Source organism: Aptenodytes patagonicus, chromosome 1, assembly GCF_965638725.1.
Source record: "Aptenodytes patagonicus chromosome 1, bAptPat1.pri.cur, whole genome shotgun sequence".
NCBI lineage: Eukaryota > Metazoa > Chordata > Aves > Sphenisciformes > Spheniscidae > Aptenodytes > Aptenodytes patagonicus.
Window position 1 is genome coordinate 204094431 of NC_134949.1, and position 12922 is coordinate 204107352.

Consider the following 12922-nt stretch of genomic DNA (forward strand, 5'->3'; position numbering starts at 1 on the left):
AGCCAAATGTGCTCGGCATTCTCCAGATGATATCTCAACATGGTAAAATATAAATGGCACTAAACAAGCTTACTTGATGCTGATGTGGCGCTTAACTAATCCTCTTTTATATTTAAGCTTTCTTTTGGACTCTGTTTCTTATGATTACAAGTTTGTGTGTTGACTCATTTATCCCAAGCTCTTCCCAAATCATGAAATCTGACACAGTCTTAATGATTAACACTCAACCTCCACAATGGCATTAGCATTAAGCTACTATTGAAGGGTTCAAACATGCAAAGTATTTGGATCACAGCACAACGAAGATATTTAAAAAACTAATAAAAGTTTAGGAACCAACATTTTCTCCGTTTCAGTTGAAGTTAATTATTTTATGTAGGATTTAACTTCTCTAATGCTTTCATTGGTTTAGTGCGAATCTAGCCAAACATTTAAGCACATGCTTAACTGCAGGGATACAAGCACCCTTAATTTGAAATGAGATGTTTGTCCTATTTAATTGAATGAGGTGTCTTGTAAGTGCTTTGTGATCAGTGAGAGAGTGGTCAGCACTTCCTAGAAGCACACATGGTTTTTCCAGTTACGCCTTGCTTTGGGATTATGCAAATGGGTGGCTTTCTGTGCCCTTCTCACCAAGAGGTGGCACTAGCAATCTCTCCTTTTGCTGGAATAGGTATAACCCGAAATTCTCCATTTCGAGGACAGGTGAGGGCTGTATTTCCTCTATCTGTTATGTTACCTTTGAAGGAGACAAGTTGCAAAATTCTGAGTAGTTATTTTTGCTTATAGGTGCAAGGTGTAAGAGAAAAGAAATCACAACGTCTTTTAAGTAAAGAAACCCTGTGAAAGGCGTATATTAAAATCTTCAATCTTTTAGTTTCTTTCAAGTGTTTATACATCTAGGCATACTCTGGATTGAAATCACGGTGCGGCACTGACAAAACAGTTGGTTCTTGTTTGGGAGCTGGGGTGGTGCTAGTCCATTGTCAAATATTTCCTTCTGTTAAGAAGCACAGATCTGCACTACCGCACAGGAGAGCGTGTCATTAGAAATTAATATCCGCAAGCAGGTGTTTAATAATGTGCTAAACTGTAGACTCAATTAAATGCTAATTAGAAGTGTGTTTGAGCAGGTGATCAAGGGAGAAATGTAACAATTTGAATCGGCTATTGGCTCTGTTACAAGGTTGTTTCCAGACTTGCTTCCAAATTGCCTTCATAATTGTTCTGTGACAATTCCCTTTAACCCCCTCCCCTTCCTTCTCCTTTAAATACTCATTGAAGAAGTAGTCTGGAGAACACCATTTTTAATGCTTTGCCTAAGAGGAGTGGAGTGGCTCCCTCTGAATAATACGGTGACAATTAACTATCGCAGAAAGGCAGAAATACCTGAATAATTACATTTTGTCTCCTGCTCCAGGAAGGGAGCAGGTTGGACTACCTTGGCAGTTAGCACGCCTTGCTCAGGCTGATGTCTGTGCCAGTTCAGGTGTTCTCCCTGAAGAACTGGAGAACCCTTTAATCCCACCTATTTCACTATGCTTTCCTCTCTGTGTGAGGGGAGGTTTGCCTAAACAACAGATTTAAGGTGTGTGTACTTGTGCAGCAGGTAAAAAATGTATCTTATTCTGCCATTACAACATTTCTTTGGATTTACCTGACCAATGTTAGGTTTCCAAGGCTAAAATATTACTCTATTTGTGCTCAAGTAGTGCACAGATGTACCTTGTACCTTAAGTTGATAAACCCCCACAGGTTACCATTATTCAGTGTAGGCAGTAGGGATTCTCATCAAGTTTCTCAGTCCCATGCCACGGGACAGAGCGCACACTCTGAGTAAAAAGATGCCGTTGCTGCAAAGGCCTTGCGGTGCACAGATCCGTTTGCTTCAAGATTTATATATGTGCTTAACTTTACATCACTTGAGTACTTACTATCACTACAAGCTGGGGAATGATGCATAGAGCATAAATAAAATGGTTTTCTTTTTGAAGGACTGTCGCCTATGGGCTCCTTAATAGAAACCATTAGGTTATCTGGCTGCTTCTTTCAATTTCTGTTCCAGACAGTATTTCTGTTTCAAAAATCTAAAAATACCTCAGTGGATTCCATTGCTTTTAAATAAAATGCAGATATATTTTAATGCTTTGTGATTAATACAATCGATTTGCATAACTCTCCTCTCTACGTCATTCAGGCCAGTAACAGGAGGCCAGCCTGTTACTCCTTCTGATTTCCATAGTTTCCTGGTAGCAAATTAAAAAAAAAAAAAACTGTAAAATTGCTCAACAAATTTTACTTTTTGGAATGTGGAGAGATAAACATCATTAAAATTCCTTGTCCTTTATTTTCTGTTAAAATTACTTCTGCTTAAACTAACTCTGTTGCCATTAAATAACCTTTTGTTAGCTAGCTAGCTAACTAGATGGGTAGGTGGAAAGATTCTCTTCTGATGTTCACCCCAGCAAGGAAACATAGAATAGTCAAGAAAAACTGCCTGAGGCAAAAAGTGATGTTCTGAGGTTTTTTTTAAAGCTTATGCAGAGCTAGTAAATTCAGAGATGGCAGGCAAAAGACAGTAGAAGATGCAATGAGAGTTAAAATAAAATGCAATTAAAAAAATTAACGGTTAGTCTTTCTTAAATGACTGAGAAACTTCTTTTCCAGTGCTATCTTACTCCAGCTTAATCTGGAGTACAGATTAAGTACAGATTAATCAGACACATACATTCCCAGGCTGGGCAGCCCCCAGTTGCTCAGTGGATACAGCAGAAGGCAGCCTGTGGGATGCTTGTCCCGCTGTGTCCATCAGCCTCCTTGGCCTCTTTCCTACCACCCTGGAGTTGTTCTTTCTGGCCTCATTTTTGCTCAGGTTGGGTTCTCAGCAGAGGGGCAGCCAGTGGCAGGGCTTGCCAAGGGTCTCTGGAGCCAGCCAGGCTGGGCTCCACCTAAAACTCATCAGCTCTGAGGTTGCAGAATGAGCGTCTGCATGCCGGGAGCATGCTTGATGTTAATGGTTCTTGACCTGAATCTCTTCAGCAGATTTGTGTTTATCTTAAACTGGTCTGGCAGAGATTGCCAAGAAAGGCACGTGGGATGCTGATATTGCTCAGTGGAAGCACTGGTTTCCTCAGTGGTTGTGTAGTGTCATTCGGGGGCAGTTTCTCTCTCTGGACGTTTCCATGTGGGCAGTTCAAGAGAGATCTTCATTGTGCTTTGCCCAAGGTTTGACCAATCGGCCCTTTAGAAACTGCAAACAGATGCAACACTGAAATTTTACTTTGAGTGTTCCAACTTTCCCACCACCTTGCTGCCTCCCTCTCTCCTTGAGCTATCAGTTTTGTTTAGCCTCAAACCGAATATCAGATTATTATTTTACAGCCCTGCCATCACATCAGTCTGCATTTTTTTGCTTTTGTTTTTTTCTCTGTGTGTGTGCACATGAGGGAGAGAGAAGCATGACGGTATTGTGGAGATGCCTACAAAAACAAAGTCATTGGAAAAACTGGTACCTGATTCTCTGCCCCCTTGACTGTAGTGTCAGGATATGAACTATTCTTCGTGGTAAAACCACCTGAATGGTGAGATTGGGAATGAAGGGGCTGAATATCTGAAGTTGAGGACAAAAACAGGCACAAGGGACCAGGGCTGTGCAGCAATGCCTGAGCTGGTACTACTGCCAAAGAGCCAATCTCAGGAAACCACAACGTTTATAACACTCTGATGTGGGTACATGCTCCTCAGTGGAATCACTACTGGTTTAGCACAGAGTGATAAGAAGGGAATATCACCTCCCTTCGAGGCTTGTCTGCATTGTGAAGGTAGGGTCACGTGAACGATTTTCTACAGAAATAGCTCTCCAGCACTGCACAGGGAGGAAGAGGAACGTGTCGTGGATCTCAGCAAGGCAAAAACTAGAGGTTTTCCTTGAAACTTCTGCAGAGATATAGAAAGCCTGAAACTACTGTAATGAAAGTGCACGGCCAGACTCCCACCAGCTTCCGTGAAAGAGGAGGCAGGCCATGTGTTCATAGCAGTCTAATTGCATTTCTGCATTGTTTATGTCAGTGTATTAATAAGGGATTGAAAGGCAGAATCATTAGGATGCACTCAGATTATCAGGGGAAACTAGATTTGGAACATCAGTGAGGTATGTAAAATGAACAAGTAAAGAACAAATGTTAATTGTACTTAATTAGAAATGTACTGAACCACCCAAATTTAATTGTTGGATGTCTGCAAACATTGATGCCCATTAGTTTGTCCACAGCGACTGTTTTTGTTCCCCATGCCACCTTCTATTTTCGGGAAGGGGAAGTCTGAGTCCTTAGAGCTGGTAAAAGTAGGTCAGATGCCATTAATAAACAGGTAGTTCAAAAATGCCTTTGTTTAATTTGACATGTGGCCAGATCCTCAGCTCTAAATTCACACTGGCTGAGGATCTGGCTGGTGGCCTTTGTGCCTTCCACTCTCTATTACAAGAAAATCCTCTTGCAGTGGTCTAGTAATGTAAAGGTACTTAAAATAGGTACATGAAAAAAATATACTAGCTATTACCTTATTTTGCTATGGTTGGGGAAATAGATTATCATAGATAAAAATCAGACCCTGTGTTCTTCACATACCTTTCAAAAAATGCAGAGGAACAGACGTGAGTGTACATTGCGGCAGCATGGACTTGCAGAGAATTTGAAGCCGAAAGAAAGAAATGAAACAGCATCTGATCTGCTTCAGCCTGAACAAGCAATGTGCTGAAGCATCTCATTCTGCTCTTCCACTGTGAGCCAAAAGTCAATCCTCTGAAAACAGCTAGTCGGACTGTATCCTTGTCCTCAGTCAGTATTCTGGAAACTTTTTTATATGTTTTAATATTTTACTTACAAAATGCCGTATGAATCAGACCTGGCATACACATATAGATAAATAAGCTTAACAAATACCTGCTATACACTGAGTACAGTTTGCCTCAGTCTGTCCTCAGGGTAACACAGTGATGAATTTATTCTGCAAACTGTAAAAGGTTTCACTGTGCGTCTTAGCTGAACCAGAAGCTTAAGCTTTCAAATTTCGGTATTGCTAGTTTTCAAATCACTTTAAATCAAAGTTTTCCAAGTCTATTTCCAAAATGCTTTAAACCAAAATGCATTATGTTGCCCAAGTAATTTTTTTAATTGGTCATTGATCAAACCTAAAACATAAGGACTACAGTAACACCCAGATGGTCAGGAGTGCTCTGCTTAGTATCATACTTCTAGTCCTCGCCCTCCTAGCTTTTTTTCACTTGCTGTTCCTTGTTTTTTTTCCCCAGTTTCTTTTTTTCCTCTTGGTGCCTTCACAGGGTGGTCTCTTTGCTTTACTACAGACAGTCTGACACCCAATCTTAAGGAAGAACACGTAAGGGTCGTGCAGGCAGTTGGACGTTATTGCTTGATCTTTTCCTCACTGTGGCCCAGCTCATAGCAACTAAAGCACGTGACGGGCTGTACGTGGGGACTGCACGTCGTGAGCGAGGCCCCGGACACTGGCGGTGTCCCAGCCCGTAGCCAGAAACCTGCCCCTGCGCTAGCAGGGGCTCTTGGCCAAAGGAAGGCCCCAGGTCAAACTCTCTGTGTGCTTAGGAGTGATTATGAATGGAGTACTATTACTGGATCGAGTACACCTTTTACAAAAATATACAAACTTTAGTTAGCATCCTTTTTCCTTTTACGTGTACGCCTTTCAAAAGGCCTTTGCAGAAGGCTTTGAACAGACACGGCATATGAGGTAAGATCATGCTCATAAAAAAATATTCAGTTAAAAAATAGAAAACAGAGGTTAAGAGGGAACAGCCAGTTCTTGCAGTGAAGGGAGGTGACCAGTGAAGTTTTTCAGGAGCTGGTGCTGGGGTCTGTACTTGTCAACATGTTCAGAAATAACCTGGAAAAGGTGGTAAGGAGGTGACAGAGCTTGCTGATGATACTAAGTTATTCAGATTTGTAAGGATAAGGGCTGACTGTGAAGAAATGCAGAACTATATGAATCTGGGTATTTGAGTGATAAAGTGGCAGATGAAATTCACTGAAGATAAATATGCATGATGTACATAGGAAAAACCAATCTGACTTTCACATGTAAACTGTAAGCGTAAAAAGGCTGTTGGCTGACCATTACTACCACAAAGAGAGATCTGAGCGTTGTGATACACAGGTTTGTGAAAGCGATCACTATCAGGAGCAGCTCAAAAAGCAAATCAAGTGTTAGGAATTACCAGGAAAGAAATAAAGAACAAAATAGAGAACATCATGATAACTCTACATAAATCCATAAATTACCAACATCTTTTATACTATGAGCATTTCTGATCCTTTCATCTCAAAGGATGCAGCCAAACTGGGAGGCACACCAGGAGGGGCAACAAAAAGGATCAAAGGAATTTCAGGGAATGAGAGGAATGTGTGAGGGAAGAGTAAGGAAGGGAGGTCAAGGCTCTGCAGACTGAAAAAGAGGTGACTTGGCGGGCTACACAACAGAGATCTGTGTCCTTCACGAGTCTGTAGATGTCTGAGGATCAGTTGTGTAGGTCTTTTCCAGTTCAGGAAGTAGGGGCTGTTAAATGAAGCCAGGAGGAGCGCAATTTGGAACAGAAAAAGGAGATGGCTCTTCATGCAGTGGGTAGCAGAACTGTGAAACTCCTTGCTAGAGGATTTTGGGGGTTTGAAAAATTTGCACAAAGTCTTGGAAGAGAAATCCACTGAAGTGTAGAAACGAACTCTGTTGTGGGAAGCTCTTGGGCTGATAATTGGTGACTGGGGGAGTATTAGGAGGAAGTATCTGAAGTTAGTCCAGCTCTTACTCATCCCAAACCATCTGCTTATGGTCATTGTTGAGACAGGATATGGGGTAGATGGATCCTTGGTCTTATATCCACATCTGTCAGTATTTTCTCTTCCTGTTTTCCCTCTAATCAACTCCCCTCTCTCCTTAAAAATGTTTCCCTCCATTCTTTCTCATCCCTTCCTTGTTTTCTGCCTGCACTTCCAGTCCCTCACTCCAGTCAGCCCAGAGTTGCTCTCAGACCCCTACTTGCAGTGAAACTGAAAACAAACCATCTTGAAAAACACAACCTCAGTGCAGCAATAGCTCTTTCACCTCCTCTGCCGATCACAGGAAAATGGAAAGGGTGTTAGTTGTGCTTCCAGCTTGTTAGCAAGATAGGGAGTATTAAGAAGGACTGTGTAAATAGAGCCAAGTCAGGACAGCAAAGCAAGGGGATTTCGGCATTATGAGAAGGAAGGGATATCTGGATCTTGGAAGGCTGTAGGTGTGAGGTTATGTCTAGAAGTCAAGTGAGCTGTTAGGAGTGACTTGTGCATGGAAAATAACTTATGCTGGAAGGGTCTGAACAATATCTTGGACTTTATATGTAGGGAGCTTATTTGGAAATAGAAGAAACAGAGAGTAGGAGTGGACATTGCATGTAGAGGCTTCGTGGTCTTTCTCTTTAGGTTTCTGACTGCTCAACCAGATCAGAAAACACCTCTTCCTTTCAGTACAACACAGACTATTAAAATAAAACACTTTTCCCCAGCAAGAAGTTCTAGGTGCTTGTGGAAACCTCGTGCTTTGAGTGATAAGTCTGTAGTTCCAGCCAACTTTCAGCTCCTCTGCAGAGGACATGGTTGGCGCACTCAGAGAGAGAAAGTGGAGGCTGAGTCACAGTGACCACATGGGAGATGAATGATTACAGTCTAGCAAAGGAGGGAAAGGGGGCGGATAAGAAGGAAGGAAGGAAGGATTGGCTGAAATGTGATGGTATTCTGTGTCCGTGAAGAATGTTAAGCAGTGTGAAGCAGGAAACAGGGTCAAGAAGCAAAATATATTTATCTAATAACCAACTCAAGGTGAGAAAATTTCAGGTCAACTCAGGATGTGCAAAAATCTGAAAAATTACCTTCAAATGCTGTTATATTCCCTGATGGCTGGGGGTCTTAAGTACTGGCAAAGAAGTTGGAAGCAAAATGTGTTTTTCGGTGACCCTCAGCCTCAGGCATTTGCTTTTTTTGTTGTGAATAGCTGGTGTTGCACGGTGCTCAGGTGTGCAGATGTAGAAGTGATTTTTTTTTTTTTTCCTGTGGAAATGTGAGGGTGGGCTGATAAAGGGTTGAAAGGTGGAATAGGTAAGACTGCTGTTGATCTTACTGTGTCTTTTGAGATAGTTCAAATCAATCAGCTTTCTGTTGTAGCATACTGGGGTAGTTCACAGCAAGCCATAATGTTTGGAAAGGATGACCGTGGAAGGGAAACACTATCCATTTATCTGGTTGCATGCAGGAAAGGCAGCGTGCAGCTGTCAAACACTTTCTTTTTCCATAGAGCCATGATGATGTGCAACAAGACCATGAATGTCATATACCCTACTGTTTTCAAAGATGCTTACCAGGAGGATGAGGCATTCAGGATATTGGGGACCTCCCCTAGAGAATGCACTTTCCCTCTAAGTGGGGACACAGAGCATCCTACAAAACAGAAAACAACTCAATCCTCACTCTGGCAACTGAGCAGTGCACCAGGGCCCCAACCCAGCCTAATGCATTGAGGCCATTGAGAAATGCTCCTGCATTTTGGCAGTGAATAACTTTTCAGCACAGCTAATAGTGTTCAGTGTACTTGGTCACAAGTTCACACCCATGCTGGAGACCAAGGGTGAGGAGTGGCGATGGAGAGTTGCTATTCTCTGGGAGTCGTGAGCGTGTCTGAAGTGAGATAGGTTGGTGATGTTCCATCTGTTCGTGATGGGCAAACGTAATGGGCAGCAGTAGGGACCAGTGCTAGTGAGAGCAGAGAGGCGACGGGCTGAAGAATGAGACATGCAGAGGAGGAACCTGCACCACTCTCACCAGGATTTCTTGTTTGGTGTTCCTTACTAAGTTCCTAAATAAATATAAACAAACAAACTACAATATATGATGTAAACCGTATCCAACTCCTACTATTTGTAGAAGATTTCCTGCTAGCCCCACTAACCCATGTACTCTGTGTGAGTGTGTGTATCGGGGAAGGTGCTTGGGATGAGCTCCCAGCTGGCTGAAGCTTCGCCACTAAATGCGGTGGGGCTGGCATTTCGACCTCTAACCGATTATTTTTGACCTAGAGCGCGAACGCTTGGACCATAGTTCCTTAATGGACAAGCGCATTATAGTGTTACAGCCAAAGCTCGTGGAGCATGCTGGCAGGGGGCCAGCACACGTTCTCCCCCTCCACCCCCATTAAGCACGTTTCACAACCTGTACATGCTCCCTGCTACTATTTCCCTCTCTGTTTCCTGCCTCAAATTGACTCAATATTCCCCAGGACACGTGGCTATGCCAGCTTTGCACTACCAATTGCACGGCACTGGATGCTGAGGCGTGGAGCAGGCGAGGCCCGTGTCATTCAGATTTTTTTTTATAACTTCCAAGTGGAAAACAATTCCTATATATTCTTTACAATTCCAGGAATTTCCAGAGTTCCTGTCTTAAAGTTAGTGTCGTCACCACTGCTTCTTGAAAGACGTGAGTCAGCCCAACTTGAATTTGTAATAACATTGCCCCGATGCTGCTAGGAATTGATTGCTGCCCTAAAAAAAGGATAGATGCTGAGAAAAATATTGTGCCTGCCGTTAATCACTCTCAAAAATGGTCACTATCACTGACAGGATGGCTTCCTCTTGCTCCTAGTACTGGTGCAATTGCCAAATACTACCTCAGTGAACAAGAGTGTGATTGAGGCTGCCAGTGGCTTTGCCAAGAGGAATGCTTAGAGAATTCAATGGGATGTTACAGGAGGGAAAGATTGCAGTGGCCTCTGGGCATCACACAGGAGGATTTGGGAGGGAGGAGCTGAGAAGATGAGAAGACAGAAGATGAGTATTTTTCCAACTGATATGGGGATTGAGGCTCTTCCGTGGTATTTGTCACTGTACTACTTGAACTGCAAATTGCAGAACTGTCTCCGCGATGGGGAAGATAGATGTGTCTGGACACAAGCTGGGTCTAGGGCTTTCATTTAGGACTGTCTATCATACAGAGAGTCAAATCTGTCCTGTGAAGAAGCAGACAAATCCTTTACCTCAGCTCCTACGCTCCACTATAAATCACTGGGATGATAACAAAACCACTTTTCTTCTGAGACCAGTAGTTTCATAGACAGGACTTTAGCTTGGAGCTGGTTTGTAGTTTGATTTCAGTGAAATACATCAAGATGACATAAAGTACACTCTTACCCTGGAAACTTTTCCCCGTCGATAGTTATAAATATACCACGCTATTGTGCTTGGCATGCTGTATGCTAATAGAGGTGAGGGCTCTGAAACTCATTAGGAAAGGGAGCGGGCTGCAGAGCAGAGTGAGGACAGTGTGAAGCTAAGGTTGATAACCATGGCCTTGTCCAGAATAGGCCATGGGAGTTTTCTTATCTCACTTTGGCAGGAGGTGCTGCTAGCTTCCTGTGCGAAATCAGGAGCATATGCTGCTTTCCTCTTGTTGTTTGGCTTCCTCCGCTACACAAGACGGTTCCCAGCACTGTGATTATCTTTGCATCTTCAAACATGGCACACTCTGCTTCCTCATGGGCTTGATGTATTCTTGAGAAGCAGGCTGGTTCCCCTCCCCCAGGCCACTTCTCTAGGGCCCCTGCCGGTGCCAGCCCTGCACATCACAGACCTTTTATAAAGCTGAACTTACTTCTGGTTGCATAAACCTCCCCCCAGCCCTTCCAAAGAAGTGTAAGTTCCCAAAGCTAAGGGCGGTGAGCAGGTCTGCCGGTGGAGCTCACCCCGCGCCGCAGGCAGCCGTGTGCTGCCGGCTTCCCCTGGCCCCCAGCACCAGCAAAGCCACTCTCACCCCTCCTTCCCCCCGTGCTGGGCTTCTCTCAAAACCCGCAGGAGACTTGACAGCTTCTGTTTTTACAAAGGAATAGCCTATTTCTCAGGCTCTCGACACAAAGGACGAAGCGTGCCTGTGCATGTGGGTGTGTGTGCGCGTGCACACAGGCAACGCACATGCGAGCACGCACGCAGGCACATGGAAAAAACTACTTAGGGGATGAGAAACCTGATTGCTCTGCTTCTCCCAGTACTCGACTAAGACAGCCGAGCCTGATTACCTTGCTCTGAGATTGCATAATGTTTATAAACATACATTTGTACACACATCCCCTTAGCATTTATTATATAGGATCTCTACACGTGCATAATTGCACCCACAAAGTAGGAACATGAAAGGATCTGCGGAGAAACGAGTGTAAGAAGTGCTTAGAAATGTGCTGGCAGATATTAGCTTGTTTATCAATCTCTGTGCACACTCTGTGCTTTTTCATTAACCTGGTGGTAACCCTGCTGTAAGCTTTCCTGAAGATGCAGAGCAATGAGGCTCATCCCACAATAAAACATTTCAGGAATTCATGCGCTCCAGAGATATCTGGAGTAAGATTCAGATATCCAAAATTCAGTGGGATTTCACTGCAAACACAGGCAGTTCTTGCTACAAATAGGATACCCTTGCTGTTTTACTGAGTGGGTAGTTTGAAGTAACTTGTAATTTCTTTACAAAGCATAAAAATACATAGCTGATGTTATCTGAGGACACACGCAACGAAACATCAATTGAATTAACGGGAATATGATTGTGTATTTTGGTCCCTGCCAGAGTAAATTTTTATATTTTCATTTTTCTCTCTTTCTTTCCAAGCATCTGTACTTAACAGAAACATTTGGTTTGATGACTACATCTAAGTTCAGCGGAGCCTTTTCTCTTTCTGTTGCAAAATGCCTGCTGTTAGGAGCTGAAGTCAGGTTAGGAGGCAGGACTCTTAATTACTCCCACTTGTCCCTTCCCTGTCTCTACCCGATGCTGCTGGCTTAAGCAGTGGCTTCACGTGGCACCACTGGCAGCAGCAAGAGGAAGGATGACCGAGTACTAACCTGACTAACCAGCTCAGGAGGCTGGAGCTGGCTCACGTTCTCTGTGCCTAAGCTGTGTTAGTGTATTTGAGGTCAAAGCGAGAGCATTTGGCAGCTGAGGAGAGAAAGCATCTGGTTCTGCATCCAAAGGGATGAGTCTGAGTCTTGCCCTAGACTTTGCCTGGCAGCCGCGCTGCAACTGATTTGTAAACGTTTGCTGATCCAGCAGACTGTGGAGCCGAAGTGGCACATACGACAGCGCTTACATCTCCCGCTGTGTACCGTGGGCTGTTGGATAATGTATTCTCAGCTCGATTGCGACTCCTTTTTTATTGAAACCATGGACAACAGCTATTAAGTGTATTTGATTTTCTCCTATAATTGCATTAACATTGTAATCGGCTGTTTGGAGATAGTATGGTATGTGAAGTCAGTAGAGTTCACATATGTGCCTCCAGGGCTAATATTTCAACTAGTGTTTTACATGTGTTTTTCTTGTTATTGTGATGTTATTGTAATTATGATGGTGGTTTATATTATGGTATTAATGAGTAATCAGCACCCCATTGTGCTAAGCATCAACAAAGACATAACACTGTCCTCATCCCTAAGACGTTGCAATATACAGTCTTTTTCAAGGAATTATGAGGAAAGGTATAATAATAACTAAGTCTGGAGGCTCCAGAGCTGCAGGAAGGGAGATTGGAGATGCCTTTCAGAGCTGCACAAGCAGCTTCTGAATATGCATTGTACCTTCTTTCTGTCCTTTACCAAAATATGTGTCTCTGTAAGGTCTTTTATAGTAAAGAGCACAAATTTTCAGCATTGTAACAAAGAAACATAAATGCATTCTGTGAGGAAAGATACTAGTTTCCATCTGTTTGAAAGGACAAAAATTTAAAAAATTATTTTTTAGTGTGGATGAAATGAGATTTTGGGGTCTCCGTCTTCCTGTACAGAGATTGCCCGAATACCCAGTCCCAAGGATGTGCCTTTGATACTGCC

General features: G+C 43.2%; 1 protein-coding gene across 3 annotated transcripts in view; it reads left to right on the top strand.

Moving 5' to 3' along the window:
• Positions 1-12922, top strand: part of FLT1 (fms related receptor tyrosine kinase 1) — a 115290-nt gene that overhangs the window by 40328 nt on the left and 62040 nt on the right. The gene's annotated exons all lie outside the window — the stretch shown is intronic.